Genomic DNA, 22749 nt, shown 5'->3' with positions numbered 1-22749 from the left:
ACAACGAGCAATAAACATTTAGAAAAAAAGGAGATGTAGAAGGAATGTGCTTCAGTAAAAGAAAAGCAGAAAAGCTTCTTGTTTTTTCAAAAAGTGGCAAAAATACCTTGTTTCCTGAAAATCCTCCCATTTCTGCCCCAGAGACTCACAATCCCTATGTGCACTGCAGTGCACACACAGAGAGTTTTGGGAGAAAGTATTTATTAATTTTTTTTTCCTCTCATTCAACAGTGTTACAGGATAGATGGAGTCAGGTCCTTTGGGTTTTCCATGGCCTTCTTTCTAATCATAAGTCCTTTGAGAAATGTGGAGGAGGGGCCAGTCCCTTCTCTGAAGTTATGGGAAATGGAGACCGATTAAATCATAGGCTTTGCCCTGTCAGTAAAAATGTAAAAATGTCAAACATGAAAAAAACGTATTTCCATATTGGGTGATGTGTGGGGTTTTTTCTCAGCTATAATTGCTCTAGCAGTATAAGAAAGCAACACAAGGTTTAGATTAGTCAAGCACATTTTTGCACTGTGTATATAATAACAAAAACCCCAGACCTGCCAACCCACCCCCAGGCCTTGAATTTTTGGTAGACTTTCTAGTAAAGTTCCCTCTACAGTCCTTAGGGGAGTTTTCAAGGGTGAGCTGATGAACACATGCTTCTGGTACCATTTGCATTTTTACATCTTGAGCTCCACTGCCATCTCCTCTGTCTGAAATTTGTTCCATTACCCTCCACTCAGTGGGAGCAAGGAGAGTCCCAGTTCCCCCTGCCCTGGAGCAGCCCAGCTCCCCTCTGTCATGGCAGCTTTTCTTGTTGGTGGAACGCCACAGCAGCAACCTGAGCCCACTGCCCTCCCTGCCACACAGCCCAAGGTGGTGTGCTTCTGATTGCAGAGTGGAACCAATCCCAGCTGCCTTCATGCATTGCTTCTTTACTTCCCCATCTCAAATATCTGAGTAAGACCTTGAACAAGCCATGGCAATGTATCTTCTCTGTCTTTGTTCCTCAAAAATTCAAAATCAGCTCCTAACTAGTTTTTGAGCCCCAGTGCGAGAAGTGGATGATGCACCATCCTCGTGCAGTTATTTGAGGCAGGTAGGGAGAATTCAGCTCTGGCAGGAGAGATTTCATTTTTGGGGCCACAGAAGATGGCTAAACCCCCAATTTGGATGGGTTATTTAGCTTTTAAAGAGATAAAGATAGGAGAGATGAACCTTACTAACTGTGAGTTGGAAGGTGTCAGACTTGCCAGGGGTAAAGAGCCACTTCATAAGCACAAGGATGGCAGATTCAGGAGGGGGAGGATGGGTGAGGGTGGGCTGGCCTGAAGAGGCTTCAACTAGCTAGAAGAGCATTTTCCATATGTCAGAGCAGAGGCTGCCAGCTTTGCTCCTGCTGAATGCTACCTTTCCCCATGATTAGTCCCATTGATTTTCTCAGCTCTGCTCACAGGGAGCTAGACCAGACCTCGTGCTCCAGCCCCAGGAAAGGAGCCACCCACTGCTGAGCTACCGCTGGGACAGACCTGTCTCCTTGCTGCTCTGGGAAGGGAGCAAAGCGTGACGGGTCTGGAGCTGGCACAGCACATGCTGCTTGCTGCCAGATGCCTTGGGAAAGGAAATGAAGGATCCATCAAGTTCTCCCTTCTTCCCACTTGGGCTAAGGAAAGGGCATAGTCCGCACAAGGCTATTATTCCCCTGTGTGTGAGAAGCAAGACACAGGACACGTTATGGCTCCTTACTCCTTGCATTGACATGCTGGCCATGATCTGGCCCAAAGTGAGGTGCTACTCTGCATGAAAAAGGGGCAGTGCCTGGCTCTCAGTGGCCAGAAGGTTTTACATGGCCCAGAGCATGAGGTCAGTGCAAGCCCCTTGAAGAAAGGTGTAGCGACAATGCATCTAGTGCATTTACTGGTAAACACAAAAGCCATTTACAAGAAGAGGGAAAAAGAAAAAGAAAAAAAAAAAAAGAAGGAAAATAAAAAGGCATGCATGCATTTATTCTCATGGCAGAAAGAGTGTATGTGCCATCGAGCACCCACTGAAAGGCAAAGGGCTGGTCTGCCACAATGCACCATTTGCTGGAGGTTTCAGCCCCACTATGATATTATGGCTGGTGCCTCAGAGACCTTGCTTTGCCTACCAATGTAATTGGCAGGGCCTGGGTGCTTTTGACGGGATTTTAGCTGCTCCCCAGCAAATTTGCTGAATGATTCTGTGAGACCTGTGGGTGTGCAAACCCCCATATTCCTCACTGACCTGCCCCTCTGTCTTGCTTGTCATGCGATTTACACTAACTAGCACTGTCCTTGTAACGCTAAGGTAAGAAGTGAAACCCCTTTCTTTTCCCCCTAATTGTTCCACTGATTTTACAGTTACCAAGCTGTAAAGCACCTCATCACTCTTGTTAATTCTTTCTTCCTTTTGAGCTGCCAGTTAGTAATCAATTATTACCCTTGTCATTCATGCTGCAGCACAGCAGCTGGTCACAAGAAGCCTCTGTTTCATTGGGCTGGAGCCAATCAAGTCTCTCCAGCTGTCCCTTGCTGCTCTGAATCATAATGTACAGTACTTGTTGCTTTACAACTTCCTTTACCAGACTGCTTTAAAAAAAAAAAAAAAAAGGTAAATGAAAAAAAGTTTTTGCTCCCAGTTCTACCCTCGTGGCACATCTGGCTGCTGGAGGCTAAACTAAACTCCCCACCACTGTATTTTTATGAGGGGTGGGGGAAATACCCTGCAAAGGCTAGCACAACAGATATTTTTGTCATATTCTTTGTTTTATGCAATGACTGCATTGATATAAAGACTGCTGATAGATCAAAGGTTTCACTGGTAAAATGATATGAAAGGCAGAGACATTAACATCCATCAAGGTCCTGTTAAGATTTGCAGAACAGGGGTTCTGGGCCTCCCAAGTGAAACCTAGCAGGAAGGTCTGCGAGCCTGCATAGCAAATGAAAAGAAAACAAGAGAGGGCACACAGAATATTGGAGGAGGTAGTGACCCACAAAATAGTAGCAATTCGAGCTGCAAGGCACCCTGATTGAATTGCAGTGGAGGCAAACACTCCCAGGCTTGCCGGGCTTGTTCCGAGGCGATGTGCTCTGAGCTATCAGCTGGGCTTTCAGAGTGGCAAACAACAGTACCACCAGCTTGCCTGCCTGCCTTTGTTCCCAACTCCCACTGCTTGCTGTGGAGATAAGAAAACGTGTGAAAACAGCCAGGATGAGGAGTATTGGGGAGAAGCAGCTGGTTTTGGAGAACTGAGTTTATCATCCTGTAACTTACCTTCCTTCTGTGCAATTTAATCAAAAGGAAGAAACCTATTTCACAAGTCTGCTACTGATGTGGGTACTTTGATTTTCTTCAGCCAATAGTCACAGAAATAAAAGTTGGGGATACATCTTTCCCAGTTCCTTCTTCTCCTCTCTCATCTGTCCAAAGGAACTAGTTTCATGGGAGCAGTAAGCAACAAATTAAGACATGGTCTAGTCCCCACTAATTACCACCTGTTGCAAGATTTTGTCCTCCTGATGCTTAGAAACAATTAGTGTTAACTATGTGTTGTCCACCAGTGGCATTATGTACAAGTGTGTATGTTTTATTGCTCCTGCAGCTGAAACCAATAAACTCCACTCTGTCAAAATGAGCGCAAAAAGGGTTTAACAAGGGCGCTATGCAAATCATAGCAGTCAGTGAAAGTTTGCCATGGGTTTGGGAAGAGTTCTCATCAAACTTTTGAGCTGTAGAGAGGTAAAAAGCAATGCAATGCAGTCTTCTGTATTCCATGTGACAAGTCCCACTGATTTGGCTTCCCAGCTCTTTGTGCTGAAGCGCCTGGGTGGTGAGGGTGCTGCAGTGCTCTTCATGCTGACACAGGAGTCTTGGAAAGGCCAGCATCATGGGATGTGCTGTGCAGGTGTATCACACAGAGGTAAGAGAGCGCAGGTGTCAGGCCAGGTGTTGATCCTAAGGAACCATAAAACACAATCACAGATTCATTTAATTTGGAAAAGACCTTCAAGATCATGGAGTCCAACTGCCTGATCACTGCTGTGTCAACCAGACCCAAGCACTCAGTGCCATAGCCTGTCATGTCTTGAACACCTCCAGGGACAGTGAACCCCTTCCAAAGTTTAACAACCCTTTCAGTGAAGAAGTTCTTTCTGATGTTCAACCTAAACCTGCAGCTTGAGGACATTTCCCCTTTGTTCTGTTGCTGGACTCCTGGGAGCAGAGCCTGACCCTCACCTGGCTGCACCCTCCTATCAGGGAATTGTGGAGAGTGACGTCTTCCCTAAACCTCCTTTTTTTCCTGCCCTAAACACCCTCAGCTCCTCAGCTACTCCACATGAAACAAATTCTCTAGAAAAGGGTAATTTCAGCCTCCCCTTCAGTTCTAGCAGCTCTGCTCAGAGGAGCAAATGTCTCTGACGTGAAGGTTGTGATGGCCAAGCACTGTGACAGGTAGGCTGCTTTGGGACCCCTGAGAGACCCCCAGGCTGCTTTGATGGTGTCCATATGGCCCAGCCCAGCACTGTGTAGAAGGCCCTTTTGAAAGGCAGGGTGTTTTGTCATTGTGCACTCTCAGGGTGGGATTAGTCCTTGGTCAGGGGCCAGCACCCGGGTGTGCTCTGCTGGTGCCGTCCTGCTTTGCCATCAGTGCCCCGCTTGGACACGGAGTCTGCTGGGGTGTGCTGCTGCCCAACACACTCCCAGCTTTGGCTGGCTCTCCAAGAGAAGACAAGCTCAGGAGTCCTCTTCAAAGAGCAAAAGTTTTCAAAGAAAGGGCATTTTTCATTTTTCAGAGAAAGTGGCCTTTTCCATGGGTATATTTGGGAATCTGATGCCATGAAATCCTGTAGGCACAGAGCTGACACAGACATGTCCTGGCTGTCAACCCTGAGGGTTTTCCAAGTTTTCTGCTCTCCCAGCACATTCTCTAAGCTTCACCTAATAGAATTAGTCCTTAAAACCAGTGAGGAGAAGCACATGATGAAAAAAGAGGGAGGGCTGTGTGATTCTGGTATTCCATATTGTCCTGGAAGAACTGCTGGTCAGACTCTATAACCTCCATCACTGAGGACATGGCAAGTTTGCACTGAATTTTTGATTGATCTCCATGGTCTAAAAAAGGAAATCTTTTGAAACAGAGTAATCTTAAAAGTATATTTTGGAATTATTTGAACATTGAGGGATCAAGAAAAGCATTTACTTTTTATATGATTCTCTAAATGACAAAAATAAAACCATTTTTAAAGAAAAACAAAATAGTATTTGTTCCAGTACAGAAGGTGTTCGATCTTATTAAAGCTCTCCAAGACTCCTTTTTTTTTTTTTTGAGATTCATTACTTTCAGTTGCATTTAATATTCTCTCATTGCTGTGTGCTTGTGTCCATACATGTTATTTAATGGTCACATGAAATGAGCAGTCATGGTGCTACACAGCATAAGCTTTCACAAGTGAAATGGGAAAAGTATTTCATAAAAATAATACAATATGCATCTAAATATAACATAGGTAAATTTGGAATTATATGAACTAATATTAGCATGTCTACTGGAATAAAAATACTGGGTGTTTCTTAGGTTGCAGAGAGGGAGAGAAGAAGAGGATAGGGCACCTTCTACACTTCACCTCCTGCACAGATCTGGTGGAGAAGACTGTAAATTTTCTTTGTCTTCTCTGTCCCAAAAGATGAGCTTCAGATCTAGTTCATAATCTTATTATTATGGGATCCACGGCAGACTAGGACCACTGGATCAGGCATTCTTTCCTCTTTGGAATATTTCTACCCCAAGCTGCCTGGTACCAGCAGAGTCAGAGCTGGAAGAAAAACCTTCCAGGAGTCAAAAAAGATGGGACTATGGATGCCTTAAGGAAGTAGTGGAAATGACAGTGGTCTTGCCTGTCTTTATGCATCTTTATGAGATTGCTGTGTAGGCTTCCCTTGGAGCCACCAAATCACAGAACCACAGAGTGGTTTGGGTTGGAAAGGATTTTAAAGATCATCCCATTCCAATCAATCCCCTGCCATGAGCAGGGTCACCAGTCAATAGACACAAATTTGGGACTCCTGATTTGGGTGTACTGATCTCTCTTAGATGTCCTTGCTCTGAAAGTAAAAACTGCCTCCATTATTCAGCTCATCTGAAATGATGAATTTCTGGTTGCTGTTTAACACTATGATGAATCTTGTTTTAGGATTTGTTACATCAGGTCACAAATATCCCTCCACAGGACACCAAGGTCAGTGTTTTGTCATTTCACCTTGTTGGTTCAAGCTGTTGAGACGTCAGTCCTGTACCAGCAGGGTTTATGTTGTGTCAGGTGTTGTGCATTGCTGCTGTCCAGCTTTGTGTTAGATCATGCACCTGGGATGGCTCCCCAGCAATACTCAAGGCAAGAAGCCTCTTAAAGCAGTGATCCCATCAGGATTGGCAACGCTAAACCTGATCTTGGATTTTTGTTATTTTTTTAAAGCAGCTCTATGGTAAAATGTTACAGTTCAGTTTTTGCTGCTTGTGTGGCACTTATTTTGCAAGTACCAAGTGCATCTGCCTTGGAAGAAAGAGAGATTTTTGTGACATTCCTGAATAAAAACTTCCACACCCAGAGTTTTATTCTGTTCAATGTGATTCCTATTGCAATACCTTTTCCTTTCTTCAACTAATACCCACACCATTTTTCTTCTAAATCTTGATTTCTAGGAATTTTTGCCCTCCCCTCTCCCCCAGAATCTGAGGTTTGTGGTTAATAGCTTCCTGGATACACAGCCTGCCTTACACACTTTGCAAATTAATGACAACATCCCACTGAAATAAAAATCAAGCCTGATAAAAACATAAAGGAAAATACAGAACAGGGCACTACCCAGATGTGAGATACTGGACTAATTTCTCATCTTCTCTGGACTTTGTGCTGTGGAAATGAGAGTGCTGGTGATCATGGGAAAAGTGCTACTGGCTTTTCTCGTCATAATAAGCTGGTCTTTTCAATATAGTCTGGTGGCTCATTCACTTTATAGCTACAGTTTTCTATTCAGTTTGATCAGCCACTTGGAATTCCCAAGTGTCAGCTGCACAGTTTAAAAACTGCTTTCCAAAGGATAATTATGCAGACCTATTTTTAGATTCCTAAGTACCTGCTTTTAGAAGGAGAATTGTGGATTTAGGCATCCATCTTTGAAGTGTAGCCCACAGAATGCATTGCTACCCAGACTCCTGACTTGAGGGCTGAGCTAGGAGGATGACACTGTGTGTTTGTCCTCTATTAGTGTCTCTCCATGGCTTGCCTATTGCCAAAGACTTCACACACTTCCATAAACAAATGTCTCCGCAAGAACTGGCATGAGGCAATATCAGTTCTCAAATCAATGGCTGTAGTTTGGTGAGAAATTTACCCCACTGCCTTCAATTTTCCATCTTGCTTTGGGCTGTGGTCACCCAAGGATTTGTCCATGTTTACTAGACAAACCATACTAATTATAAGTATTTTGGATTTACCAGATCCCCTTGCATTAGCTGCAAGTGCCACCTTCGAGGAGCAGAGAGAAGCCCATTGTAGGAAACACACATCAGGCACTTGATTAGAGCTTTGGAGCATTTTGAAACTCCTAGAAAAAAGACAAGATTCCAATTTCAGAGCATCCTTGACTCAGTTCATTATCTTAGCTGTCCTCTAGGATTTTCTCCAGACTGCAATGACCCATTTTCATTGGGCCACTTTGCAGAGTGAGTTTTCCCTGAGATTTTCCTCAGCTGCAGAAATCTCCAGGTCACCCACCCACGGTCATGTCGTATCTTAAGGGCATCTTGCACAGTTAAGCTTTAGGTCTGCTGGACACAACTGAGGCTCTCTGAAGCTACCTACACTTTTCTGTACCTACTTCATTCACTGGGACATTTTTTCTCCCCCTTTATCCAGGCACCTACAATTGCCATTTCCAATTTGTAGTTACTCAGTGAGATTTCTAGAGGAAATCCTCAATTTCACTAGTCCTGGGAGCATCCTTGCCTATAATGCTCCCTTCAGGGGCATCCCTAAAGGGGCTGTTGTCCCATTATAGAACCAGTAGCTGCCCAGGCAGTGTTTGGTTTGACAGACATTTGAAATCACCTAGCACTGCTGCCTAAAGAAACAGCCCCACTCTTGCTCTCTGTCTGCTGGCCACTCTTTCTCTGCTCTGGATTAGTAGGCAAAAGCATTGATTGAAACACATTAAAGAAAAATGGTATTTTTTTTTTTAGTTCCCCAGGACATTTCACCTGGCTACACAAAGATCCATCCTAGCAGAAGGGAAGAGTGGGGAGTGGTACAGGAGATCAGATCTGCTGCTTTCAGTGCTGTTACCCTCAAGGACTGCAGAAGTGCAACTTGAAGGAAAATATTAGTATAAAGTACTGCAAGATACTGGGAAATTATTATTGTAAAATATTGCAAAATTACTTTGCATCTCATGGCTATTCTGACTTTCTGCATGCAGTGCTTTTTGTTGGGACACTTCCTTTGCTTTTCTGGATCATAAAGATATTTGTAGGTGTTGATCACATTGTTCTTAGCTGCAAGATTGGAGGCTGCACAGATCTATGCTGTGAATAAGAGGAGTTTATTTTGTGCTCAGTAACTTCCAGTGCAGATTTGAGGGGTTCCATACAAGAGTCTTGCAGCTGAAGAATCACATAAGGAGAACTAAGATTTTCCTTTCCCTCCAAACTGGAAATCTCTTCTCTCTGCAAACGTATCTTGGTATTTCAGTCAAATAGCTCTTATTGTTAATAAAGACGCATCAGAGATTTTAATCTAAACCCCAAACATACATCCTCATTAAGAAGAAATTCTTCCCTCTGAGGGTGGTGAGGCCTTGGCACAGGGTGCTTGGAGAAGTTGTGGATGTTCCATCCCTGGAAGTGTCCAAGGCCAGGCTGGATGGGGCTCTGAGCAACCTGGAATAGTGGAAGGTGTCCCTGCCCATTGCAGGGGGTGGGACTGGATGATCTTTAAGGTTCTTTCCAACCCAAATCGTTCAGTAATTCTGTCATTAGACCTCCACAGTGATGTTGTCTGACAGACCCATCCCTTCCCCTGGGTGACATTTAACTCTGTTTAGAAAAGGTGTGAAAATCTTGTCCTCCAAACTGCAGCTGACACTCAGGTGACACCTACAACTGGATGATTTTTATTTTGTTTAATTTTTTTCATCATCTTTTTGCTGGAAATTATAATGTTTGAAGATGTGGTCAAAACATCAATACAACAGTGGTGCTCTTTCTGCACTGGTGGAATTCCCAGGTTTCTGGCTCCCTACTGGAAGAGTTTGAAAATGGCACAAATTCTCACACTGCCTGGTTATTTCAAATTTGATGTTGCTTTGGAGTGTTTTTCCTATGGCATCCCCTAATTTGGACCCTGCAGAACCAGATGTTTCCTTTTATGTTGCTACCGATCACAGGAAAGAAAAAAACAAAACTAATGTGCAAAAAATTTGGCAAGTGACAGCTTGAGTGCAGAATTTTGTAATGCTGAGCCTGTGAGCCTCACACTAAACTAGTTCCAAAACAGGATGTTGCAGTGCATGTCTAATATCCCTTTTCTACCACACCCCAGAGCAATTTCTGTTGCTATCTGAGCTATGAATTACATTAAAAAGCAGCAATCAAATCTCACAAAGAAAGATCATATCTACTTCAACAAGCAGCAGGTACAGGTTTCATCCATCTTGCTGGAAGAGATGAACACAAAGGTGTTGCACTTTGAGACACTGTGCAGTGAGAGCCCCCCTTCCCTCCCAATGCCCTGACAGTTGTGTTACTACAGCAACAGAAACAATCATCCTGTTTGTCAGTCATATCCAAAACTCAGACTTGCAGAGCAGAGTTATCCTTTCCCATTGCTGCTCCCATCAGCTAAATAGAGCCAGGATAAAAATCAGATCTTAATCTGGTCAGTCATATGGCAATCCACGCCATCCTTGATTATCAGCTCTTGTTCCCCAGCAGTGAATATGCCATAGTTCATTCCACAACAATCTCAATTGCAGGATATGGATATTAGCAAAGTTTTGAGGGGTTTATTAACATTGTCTCTTGGTCTATGGGATGTCACAATTTGTGTAGCTTGGGGAAAAGCACTTAAAAAAACCTCCGTAGTTTGCACTTTTTTCTAAGAACAGGCTGCTATTTATTATTGGCAAGAACAGAGCACGGGCTTTAGAATTTAAGCAAAAAAGACCTCTGGCAATGAGGAAATGAGCCTAGACATTTTTCATGAATGGGTTAGAGCTGCTTAACTCTGACTGGCTTGTTTTCTTTTCTTCCTATTCACATCACTCAAGTCCCACCTTCCTGCCTTAAAAGGCATCTCGTTCCCTGGCAGCAAGACAAGTATCTGTTTGATGTCAGCACCCTTTTATTTGCTTAAAAGCATCTTTTTTTCAAGGCAGTAAATTGAAAATGACTACCGCGTCGAGAACTAGCCAATTTCCAGCACTCTCTGCAGAACTGCTCTGCTTTCACATTTGAGAGTTATCATTAATTTTCTAATGAATAATGAGATCAGAGAGCTTGCATGCTGTATTATGTGTAGGAAAATGCTTATGTAAATCAGTATGGCTGTGGTAGCTTCCCAGGGGAACTTTAAAGCTTATCATATCATTAAATCTGATAACAATTCATTTTTTTAAAAAGTAATGCAAGAGGAAAAAAAAAGGTCTATTCACTGCCTGTTTGTAATAATATGTTTATAATATGAAAGAGAAAGGAAGGCTGCAAGTTCATATATGAGAAAATGCAATGAGAAATTCCTTAGGCTTTGCAAGCTGCACCCTGTGTGGAGGAAAAAAGCACTCACTGTATTTACATAGCTGAACTTTGTGAAATATGTTGATTGTACTGCGAACATTGTCATCGTTCAATATGGATTTCACTTTTCCAGGCTCCCTGCAACAGATTCCAAAGCTTTTCTAGCACTAGACTTCCAGGGACCTTAGGGGCACCATCCTCATGTTCCCCTTCTTCTTCCTTCCCATGTGAATAATGAGCTCAATGAAATTTTAACCTAGTTTTGGCATCTTAGTGACAGGGGTGCTTATGAGTCGTACTGGGGCTAAAGACGTCAGGATGCCATTTTTCCAGCAGACAGACAGCTGCTCTGTGGATTCCAGTCATCATGTTTACCACCTAGAAAACTTTTAATTAGTCTTCCTGTTTCCTTCTTCCCCTGCTTTGTGCTGAATATAAACAGCATTTGATTTGCCAGGACTATGTGAACTGCAGCATGCATTGTGGAAGCATCACAGTGCCCCCACAAAGTCAAAAGTCTCAGCGTGCCTTTCATTTCCTTGGGATGAACTCAGATAGAAATGTGCCTATTCTCATGCCCAGGTGTAGACTGACTTTAGATTGGATATGAGGAAGAAATTGTTCCCTTTGAGGGTGATAAGGCCCTGGCATACGTTGCTCAGAGCAGCTGCGGCTGCCCCATTCTGGAAGTGTTCCAGGCCAGGTTGGAAGGGGCTTCCAGAGTAACCTGGGACAGTGGAAGGTGTACCTGCCCATGGCAGGGGTTAGAACTGGATGAGCAGGACCTGGATAAGGTCCCTTCCAACTCAGCCATTCTGTGAATGTTGAGTGAAGTTCCTGCATCTCCTCCCATCCCCTATTCCTAAGGCCATGGCTGAACCGTGGGAAGTGAGATATGTTCTTACCACTGTGTCCATGTGGGGTAATCAGGCACAACCCATTCAACAATGACTAATAATATTTTGCTTTTTGGAGCTCTTTCCCCCCTGAGTCTTAAAGGTTGAAAAAACCCAAATTCCTGCTTCCTACTAATGTAATCTTACAAAGATGGATTTAGGAAGAGGTGTTCCCCATTAAGCCAGCCTGATGTGACACATCCTTTAGCTTCACAAGGTAGTGGATTATGACCTCCACCATCCATCTGCGAGAAGTGAGTACCACTGAGACTTGGGGGAGCACAGGTGTGCTGATAGGAAGACAGGAGCTTCCTCTTTTTAACCCAGAATGTCCCCTCTGCCACGTTAAATATTAGCTACACGTTTTTCCACATTTGTCAGAAAGGGGGGAAAGAATGCATCTGTTCCTCAGGGATGATGAACTGAAATTGGCCCCAATTCAGGGGAAAAAAGTCTATTCAGCACAGCACTTAAACTGAGACATAAGTGCCAGCCTGAATAGAGACGGAGTTAAGCCTCTGTTTAAATGCTCTCCTGAGCAGGGGTCATTAGCACCAGCTCTCTCCCTGCACAAAGCATTATTCCTCATGGAAGCAGCCAGCATTCAGATGGGCATCCAAACTTTGGCGGGGCTTGCTTTATCTCACCGTTTTCTGCTGCTCCTCGCAGGCCAGTTGGCTGCTGCACGCTTGGGGATCCGAAGGGAAGGCTCCCAGCACTCTGCCAGCAGAGCCATTCAAGCCTCAAATGCTGGTTTGGAGGGCACTGGCATGAGGTGGAGATTCCATGCCAGGCAGGTGGGGACTCCCTTTGAACTCCAGGAGTAATGAACACCTTTTTCTGTTGGATACCTGCTCAAATTATTATCAAATTATTATTACCGAGAAAAATTGTGGAGTGACACAAGCATTCTGGCAGATTTAAAAATAAATTTGATATTGTTCTGTGATCAGCATAAATATTTGAATATTGCCTGTCAAACTGTGAATAAAAGTGATTTAACCATAAAATCAGTTTTAACAAATATATGGATTAATTAAAAAATCTTTTCAAACACTTTTCCCCTTCTCAGTAGACAATTTTTGATTCATTCTTTACACATGAAGCCTTCTTGAGTTCAGCCATTTGAACAGCACCTGGATCCTTGGGAGTGAATTATGGCTGTAACTCACAGGTAGATTTTTTGATTTCCCAGTGTTCTTGGGAGGAGTTGTTATGAGTTTGAAAAGTATTTTAGTTGTTGTTTTGTGGCACAAATTATCAAAATATCCATAAGAACTGTTGGACTCAGATGCCTCTCTGTCACACAAGGTGGCAGAAGCTTGTAATTATGTGACAGAAGGGCAGGAAGAACAGGCCTGTAAATGAAACATTTCTGGATTAAATTTAGATGTATGTTCTTTGTGCTAAAGCATTTAAATTGGGCAAAAGAAATACAGAATACATGAAGAAATTCAAGTGAAACATTTTCTTGATGTCTGGATTTTAGCTAGGTGTCAATTGCTATGGAATATAATACTCCATCACTAGGAATTAAGGTCATTTTATGACCATTAAGGGGATTTACCTTGGGGTCAGGGATTGTCACTTGGCAGGATAAGGTTTTATTGATGGATTTGACAAAGGTATTCAAAGTAGTGACTGATGTCACTACTGGTGTAACCAGTTTGCATTTATACTGCAAATTAAAGTTTTCCAAGGACCTTGGAATAAGAGTTATTTTTACAGCAGTGAAAATAGAAAGAAAATTGAGCCCTGCATTGCAAACACCTGTAATGTGGTATGATTGGACAACAGCTCTTCAAACTCTTCCCTCAGCCTCAGATTTCTGAATTTAACAATTAAAGTTACTTGAAGGTATCTGTTTCTGCTCTTAAGCTCACGTGGGCCAGCCCCTTGACCTGCACACAGTCCCACTACACATCACCCTGTGGGGAGAGGTGTTCCTCTTTGTTGAAAGCATATTCCTAGCTTCTGTGGTGATTCATCAGTGCCAGGAAACTGCATCCTCTATGAGCTTACAAGACTATTCAGTTATTCAGTGTATAAAGCTCTCTCATAGGATTGTGAGAGTGATTTTGTTTTGATGGCTGAAATGGGCCAATGCTGTAGAGTTATGATGGTGCTCTTTCTGACACACTCTTCTAATTTCAAGGAATGTCTACTTCTAAATCATGCTGCATTCCCAAGAAATAGTCATGAGTTTCATCCAAGCATTTGAATTAACTAAAAATATTACATCCTTGACATTCCACTTTGATGGTGTTATGAACCAGCTGATGTGTAAATGAAGGGTAGCTTTAATTGCTGGGAGATGATCAGGAAGGACTGGCATTTAACAAATGCCAACAGTTTCAGTCAACTTCCTGTGAGTCAATCTAACAGTGAAATTATTCATTTGTAAAACTGGACAGTCAAACTCAGGGACAAGGCTGAGAAATCCTTGTGAGATACCACCTACAGAGCTACATCCAGCCCTGGGCCCAGCACTGCAAGGACAGGGAGCTGCTGGAGCCAGGCCAGAGCAGGGACACCAAGGGGATCAGAAGGATGGAGCAGCTCTGCTGGGAGGAAAAGCTGAGGGAATTGGGATTGTTCAGCCTGGAAAAGAGAAGGCTTTGGGGTGACCTCACTGTGGCCTTGCAGTGCCTGAAGGAAGCCCACAGGAAAGATGGAGAGAGACTCTTGACAAGGGCCTGGAGTGACAGGACAAGGGGGAATGGCTTCACACTGACACAGAGGAGATTTAGGCCAGATATGAGGAGGAAATTGTGCCCTGTGAGGGTGGTGAGGCCCTGGCACATGTTTTCGGAGAAGCTGCGGCTGCCCCTGGATGCCTGGCAGTGCCCAAGGACAAGATGGATGGGGCTCTGAGCAACCTGGGATAGCGGCAGGTGTCCCTGTACATGGCAGTGGGGTTGGAATTGGATGAGCTTCCAACCCAAACCATTCTTTGATTTTGTGATTCTATGATCTATGAATGTGTGCATGGGGTGAGAAGGACTAATTTGGTCTCCATGATGTGGGCAGTTTTACAGGAAAGATGTGAAACTACTTCACCCATATCCCCTGGGAATATCCCAGCAGCCCAGAACTGAATCTCTGCCAGTCTTCCCGCTCCAAATTGCTCCTACTGACCAATTCCCAACTATCTCCAGGCAGAAGGGGCCCTAGTCAGTAGGAGCTGCAGGGAAGCAGGAACAGTGGAACAAAGGCAGCAGCCGGCTTTGCAGGGGAGCGGGAGAGCCGTGAGCTGGAGAATTGGGATCAGAAGACCCTGAGAGGGAGAGGGGCCCTCCCTGCAGCTGGCAGGGCACCAGCCATAGCTGTAGCACAAGAACACAGGGCACTGGCCTGCAGGCAAGGCACTGGGATGGAAGCATCCCAACAGGATGCCTCTTTTATTGCTCTTGTATGGGCTGCCCACAGGGGCTGGGCTAGGAAGGGTTGTTTTGTTCCTTCTCTGAAACCATTGCAAAAGTTGTGCCCAGGGTAGTTGCAAGCTTTGCTCTGGCTTCTTTAGCACAGTTACTGGTGGTTGACTCATTGAAAGCTGCCAGGGTTGGTACAAACCTGGTGAGGGCTGCAGTATCTGAAGAGCTGCTAAGTCTCTTGGTGCACCTCAATTTCATGTGTCTCCCCATTTTAGCACAGGGTGGCAAAGGCCTGCTGTGCCCCAATTTGGGGAGTGAATATGAATGCCTGCAAGAGTGACAGATGTTGCATGGACACTGCTTCCACTTCCAAGCATTTCCCAAATCCTGCACTGCTCGAATTTTGGATTCTTGTTTATTTTTTTTACTCTTTTGCAGTAGTAGTTTTCACTCAGTCTGTTTTCAAGCATTTCTCTGCAGCTGAGGGACAGAATATTACTATCTTGGAAATAAGAGCTGAGATTTACACTGTTTTACAGCAATCCAGGACCTCCAGATAAAAATTCAGTAGCCACTACCCTGATTTACAAGTATATGATGGGAAGCAAGTATATGCTGGGAAGTATTTAATGTTTGGATATAAATTAAGGACCTCTACATATAGGTATTATGTAGATCCCTCCAGTAGGTATTCCTTTTCCTGGTACTAAAGATTGATACAAACTGAAGGTAGCTGACTTTACAACTGAAGAGAATGGTCATTGCCCATGATGTCTCCTTCTGGGATTTTCCAGGCTCAGTGGGCAGGGTGTATCCCAGTTGTTTGCCCCTGATACCACATCTGGAGCAACAGTCAAGCAGCTGTCTGGAGCTGGGAGTTAAGAGACACTGGGATGCTGGAATGGGGGCTAGGAATAAAAGCCAATTTTCTCTGTGTGAAAAACATGGGAATATCTAATCCCATCCCTGGCTGCCCCCACAGCAACTCCAATGACACAAATAAATGTGGGGTATTGCATTACATCATCAGGACCAACCCTAATGGGTTTATTTATGACCCAGGCAAAGCGAGACAGAGTGAGATTCTGATCTCTGCTTACCTGGTGTAAAGTGGGAGTAACTGCAGAGATAAACTGACATAACAAAGATTAGAGCCTGGCCTCTTTGTCTGTAGCTGGGTTTAGAAGCAGCTGGCTTTTAGAAATTACGGATGTCACATAAATCACTGGTAACAAAGTGGTTCTGGACTCCAGCCTCCAGCAGCTTCTGACCATCTATCTCTGTAAAAGTGATGGTTCTCCACGCAGCTGGTTTGTGTCCAGAGGCTTTCAGCTGAGCAGAGTGGACAATCCTCCATCTCCCACAGCCTCAAGGAAGCAGTGAGATTTGTGCAGCACAGGCAATCAGAAGGAGGCAGCTCATGAGATGCCATCTGATCAGAGATGGGGCTCCAATAACGGAAGTCTGCTGAGCACAGGACAGTCATATCTCATCTGCTGAGCTCTGGAGGGAGAGGGGTGTTGGACAATGAGTGGTCCTGATAGCAAAGTAGATCTTCAGTGAGATACGGCCTGGTTCTGACTGCTGGCACAGCTCTCTGAATATAGCCAAGGCAGAGGAGGTAAATAGGTGTGAATAAATACATCTCACCCTTCCTTAAGCACTTTGAGAGAAGGAATGTAGAGTGTTTGTTGTTCTCTTATATTAAATGTGGCTTTCATTTTAGAAGACCATGATATTCTACATACAAGATAACCTAAGGCTGCACTGATTTTGGGTGTGCTTATCCCAGAATAAGGATCATGGGGCTCTATCTCCTGTTTTTTGGTTCTAGAGCTGTGGCACAGTGTATTTGACTAAACAATTAGTTACCTGTCTGGGAAGACTAAGTTATGAGGGTATTTATACTCAGATTACACTGAGAAGAAGGCCATTTTTGTGCCCTGAAGCTGCTGAAAAGATCCAAAGTATCATAGACTCATGCAAGATAAATATAGGCTTCATTTTAAGTAGTATGTTTAAGAAGTAGCTTAACTAATAGAGGAGGTTTTTTTTAATGTTAGAATTGCTAGAAGATTGCATCTATCTTGGGCCAGATCATTTTCAAACTACACAAATTGCTTTAGCCCCATCAGCAGTAGATTGCACTTGCTGAAGATCTCACATCATCACTGATTTTAGACTGCAGAAACTTCCAGGTTGCTGTTACTGAACTGCAGCTTTTGCCTCCTCTGATACATTTCTAACACCTAAATTTTGTTGTCTTCTCCAGAGTCTCACATAGGACTATGACCAGTGCAAACAATGCATTTAATGTATCTTAATGAATGTTACAGTTCCTGGTATCTGTTGCAATGTTTATCCTTGAAAGACCGAGTCTGATTTACTCAAAGGAAAGCTAAGACAATTTGGTTATGTTTAGTGGCACCAAAGTGGGAAAAAGCCACAGCCAGAAATCCCCACCCCTAAAACATGCTGTGGGCAACTGAGCAGACAGTCTTATAAAATAAAGTTCATTATTTCAGTATTTATTGGTGTTCCTTTGGAAATGGCCTCAGTTTGAGCCAGGGGTGACCCAGGCTGGACATCAGGAGGATTTCCTTCATGGAAAGGGTGGCAGGCATAGGAACAGGCTGCCCAGGGAGGTGATGGATTCACAGTCCTGTGTTCAAAAAACAACTGGATGTGGGATTCAATGCCATAGCTTAGTTGACAAGGTGGTGATCAATCAAAGACTGGACTTGATCTCAGAGGTCTTTTCCAACCTAAATGATTCTGTGATTCTGTGATTCTGTGTGGTCCTGTGAAGGTGTCAGTGTTTGCAGAAATTAAGGCCTAAGTTCTGCCTGTGTGAGGTTGTCAGCAGCCTGTGTTTTTTAGGTTGCAGAGAGATTCTCTGTCAGAATGGACTGAAGACAGACTTGCAAAGAAACCTGCTCCACCTTCCTGATCTGCAACTACATTTCACTGCACTTGTCTGTTGTTTTTGGAAGTGTCTTTTTCAAATATTGGGATATCCTGGGATCACTCTATTCATTAACCAGCTAGAACTGAGCAGGAGGGGGGTGGCTGCTCTGCCTAAAGCACAGTTGGGGCTTTTTGTCATGTAGGAGTACCTGGCAGCTTTGCAAAGGACAACAAATGATTCCTTCCTAATGTGAGAGCAGCAGGAGCCAGGCGTGCTGGTGGAAGGCAGGGCCACTGCATCATAGGGAAGAAGTTGCTGACACCCAAAGAAATGAGAGAGGGTGTGATAGGAAAGAAAAATATTTTGAAAAATTTTGTTTGCAAGTGGGGGCTGAATAGCTCTGAGAAAACCAGGGCATTAAACATTTTTCCTCTTCTCTAAGAAAATAATTTCCAAAGGGTGGAGCTATAAAATACCTCCATGTTATAGTTAATACTTCAGTAAAATATTGTTGTTAACACAGAGGTCTCTGCACATGGAATCTCTCCTGACTCCTATTGCTTGTAGAAATTCTCTCACTTCTCCATTAAAGGGATCAAATTTGGCCTAGAGTAGATGCCAGCCATAGCCTGAGCTTTTAAATGTTTCCAGTTTCATGTGAGAGAGTTGCAATTTCCCTTAGAGGGGGAGTGACCACGAAATTCCCTGTGGAGAGCAGGAAGAGCATGTGAAGGCGCCCTTCAAAGGGCTGTTTTGTGAAGGGTACGATGTCTGTCTGACATCACAGCTGCTTTCCTGGCTTTTCTGGCTGGTGCTGCTTTCCCCCTTTCTGAGAGACTGGGCATGGTGGTCAGGATGCTCCAAGATGATGGGCAGGAAGCTCCCAGCAGGAAGGCACAAGGAGGGTCACTGTGTGGGAAAAGGGGCTCCTTGGGAGAGGGATGTATGAGGGGCATGGCATGGCTCCCAGAGCAGGCTGCTGTGCTGAGCTTTTGCCTCTGCAGTCTCAGCTCTCCCCAGATCCCTGTCTGCAAACAGCCTGGTGGGTGGGGAGCCCTTTAAGGCAGGAGATGTGTCCCATTCTGCATCTGGCACCAGGAAACCCTTAATTTCTAGGCATCACTGTAAGGCAGGTAGTAACTAAGGGCTGATTGTGTTTGAGAGCAGCAGCTTGGCAGACTGCAGAATGAAGTACAGATAAAGTGACCTTGTGATTTTGAAAGCGAGACCCATTATTTGTTTTGAAACATATTGCCTCAGTGACCCTGCAAGTTCTGCAGACATGTCCTGTCTGGAAATACCATAACAGGTTGTTCACTATATTTTCAACTGAGTTAAGGTTTTGTTGAAATAAGGAGTATCAATCAAAGGCCAGAAGGCCACATTCCTTTGGTGTTGCTGATTTCACCAGTATCTTTTGTCTGAAAGCCTGTGCTGACAGGGCATCAGGGGAGAACTCCTGGGGTGAGTGGGGATGAGTGAGGGCAGCCACAGGGATCTGCATCCCTGTCAAATCTGTGTCAGCAGAGGTCAAGTTCTCAAGCTCCAGAGAGGAGCCTTCAGCACCCAGGGATTAGTCAAGGGGAGAGCCAGACACCCTCCACAGCACAGAATCAACATTATCTAGAGCGTGACAGGGACAAGTGGAATATAATACATGGGGGTGTGCAAGGGAGGTGCTGTTCACATCTCCAGAACATGGCAGGGACACAACTCTCTCCCTGCCCTGAATCCTCACCTTTTTTTCACAGGAAATGCTCAAAATGAGATTTGTGTGTAACGACAGTCAGATCATGGTGCTGAGGTCAAGTGTATGTGTTGGTCTTGGTTCATTGCAGCTTTTTTTCCAGGCTAGTGTTTGAGTTCACATGAAACACAGCTCACCTACATGCAGTGAAACAGAGCTGAGTGATTTTTCTTTCCTCTTGGTGGCAAATGGGAATTTTGCTGAGAAAAACGCTGGTTTTATTGTCTAGAAACTGTTCACAAATTTGGCATTTGTTGAAAAGTTGTTTGGATAAAAAATGTATTAAGGTACACAGACAAAACCAAAGGAAAAAAATCCTATGTCCCTTTTCATCTCTTAGCATCAGGGATGTGGGATAGACAAGTTCCATCCTCTCTTTTTCCTGAGGTGACATGATCTTAACTTTCCATCATGTTTGGGCTATTTTGGCTGGTGAGGTTCATGGCTGCTCCTAAGGGAGCCATCCAGTTCTTCAAGGAATACTCAAATATTTACCAAGCAGGGGCAAGGAGGGAGGGCTGGGAATGAGGAAAAGTGATGGCCACTCTGTCCACAAGACATTTACCAAAGAGAGGGAGCATCTGAGTCACAGGATCTGATCTCTTGCATATTTGTTCAGGCAAAGAAGACTCAGGTCAGCCAAGGGATTGAGAGCAGCCTTGACTCCTCCTCTTCTGGTGAAAGCACTGAGGTGGTGAAGTCGCTTCCTTGAGGGGAGTCCCCTAAGGCAAAAGGGGTGGTCTAAACAACTGGGAGAGAGGGGACATAACTACCTTCTCTCTGTGATCAGTAGTTTTCACTAATAATTTTATCTATTTTTGTCTTTGATTGGTTTTTTTGTGGGTTTTTTTCATTATTGTTATTGGTTTGGTTTTTTGGAGGGGCGAGTTTGCTAGGTTTGGTTTGGTTTGGTTTGGTTTGGTTTATAAAGAGAGAACCTCCTGTTTCAAGCCTGGAACACTTTATTCAATGCGAGTTTAAATGTTTAGTTTTGAAGTAAGAAAAAAGCAACTACCAATCATTCCCTGTACTAAAATTGATCTCATTTCTTGATTTACTTGGTATTGATGGCAGAAATTAAAGCCACCATTTGTCAAGAGGATCACCTGGCTTCCTCAGTCTGCAGATACCTGTGGAGGTGCTTCAGCTGAAAGTTGAGAGGGAAGTGGGTGGCTCAGGAGAAGAGGTACTGCCAGTAAAAAGTGGGATTTCATGGCTCCCTGGGAGGGGAGATGGTCAGCACAGGAGTTCTTCCCACTCTCGCCCTTGGGTCTGTCTTGCTGCAATGGGCCCCATCCAGGACCTCAGAAACCATTAACCATTCCCAAGGTTTTGTCATAGCTGGCATTTCCATAAAAGATATTTGGTTTAGAGTATTGGTAATTACGGTTATTTTGTGTAAAATAAATCCTTACTAGTGTTATCACTCCTGAGTGGTGGAGGTGATGGCAGAGTCACCGTCCCTGGGGGTATTAAAGGAATGACTGGATGTGGCATCCAGTGCTCTGGTCTGGATGGCAATGTGGCCATTAATCAAAGGTTGGACTTGCTGATCTTGGAGGTCTTCCCCAACCTCATTTTCACACTTCTAATTTTAAAATATTAACTGAGAGAGGGAGAATTTAAAAAAATTCTTCCTCATGTCCACGTGGAACTTCATGAGCATCAGTTCCTGCCCATTCCTCTTGTCCTAGTGGTTGGCACCACCAAGAAGGGCCTGGATTTGAGGAGCTGACAAAAGGATTTTTGCTTTTCATGACTGAAATGCATCCACACCATCCATACCTGCATGAGGTATTGGCAAAGGCCGGAAGCAGCAGTCCCAGCAGATCACTGGAGGTGACTTCCACAGGGCTAGAGGGACCCAGCCAAGGATCAGACTGGGAGGGGAGAGCACATACATGTGGCAGTCACTGCTGCTTGATGACTTACGGCTGTTTTCTGCTCAGTGGTGCCTGTGTGCACGCCCAGCCCATGGCAGAAGTGAGGAAAACCAGGTTATGTGAAACCTCAGAAGAAAGTGGCAGAAGTTAAGAGCTTTTCAGCTCCTGCTGGCTGGGCAGTAAGAGGATATGCACCTACCCAGCTACCTTGGTTCAGCTGGGGTGCTTTAATCTGGTGTTGTTTGAGCCCTTCAATCTCATCATTGAATTATGTGAAAGAAGCAACAACGTGTAACAAGTTCTGGCAGTCATACTGGGTTTGTGTGAACATCAAGGTTAGCATTTCCAAAGCATGCAGGTGACTTTTGAAACCAAATTCAATTTACAGTTAGACTTTGTGGCTCCAAAGTGCCTTCATTATTTTGGGAAATTAGATTTTGGGCCAAGTCTGAAAAAAAATAAATCAATCAGAATTGCTAACAATGGGACACAAGTTCCTGAGTTACTTGGGTAGCTTTGAAAGCATTACTCACTTATTTGCTTCTCTGAAGGAACTGAAAGAGTGACAAATCTGTTTTCCAGAGAAAAAGCGTTTCAATTGCAGGACACAATTTAAGGTGCAGATTATAGTGAAAGATGGGATAACATAGAGATAGCTTTCAAGAGGATAACTAACAACACACAGGTGTAATCCCCCGGTCTGCCCTCCCTCCTTCATGTAGTGCTCTTAGGAAGTCAGGCATTGCCTCAGAGGAGGAGAGCGCCTTCTTCCAGAGGCACTGAAACCCTCGGGCCCGGCTCCTGCTCTGCCTCTGCCCCTGCAGGCGCTCTGTGCCACGTGGGTGCGGCTGCAAGGTTTAAAAGCGCTCGGCTTCTCGGAGATGGAAACAGCACAGGTAGGGCACGATAATCAAGAAGATAATCTGGAAGGCTATTTACAAGGACCATAATAGAAACAGGTTTCCATGACCTCCTCCTCCTTTATTGCCGTGCCTTTGGCTTGACCCGGCTCGGGGCTCCCACCGCTGCATCACTGGGAACATCGTGCTCAGCCTGGCAGGGAGCCCGGGGCTTCCAGAGGAGGGGGAAGGTTTGGCTACTGCTTGTAGTGGCAAACCAGCTGCAGAAGAGGGAGCCCAT

Source organism: Zonotrichia leucophrys, chromosome 1A, assembly GCF_028769735.1.
Source record: "Zonotrichia leucophrys gambelii isolate GWCS_2022_RI chromosome 1A, RI_Zleu_2.0, whole genome shotgun sequence".
NCBI lineage: Eukaryota > Metazoa > Chordata > Aves > Passeriformes > Passerellidae > Zonotrichia > Zonotrichia leucophrys.
This window is presented reverse-complemented; position numbering follows the sequence as displayed.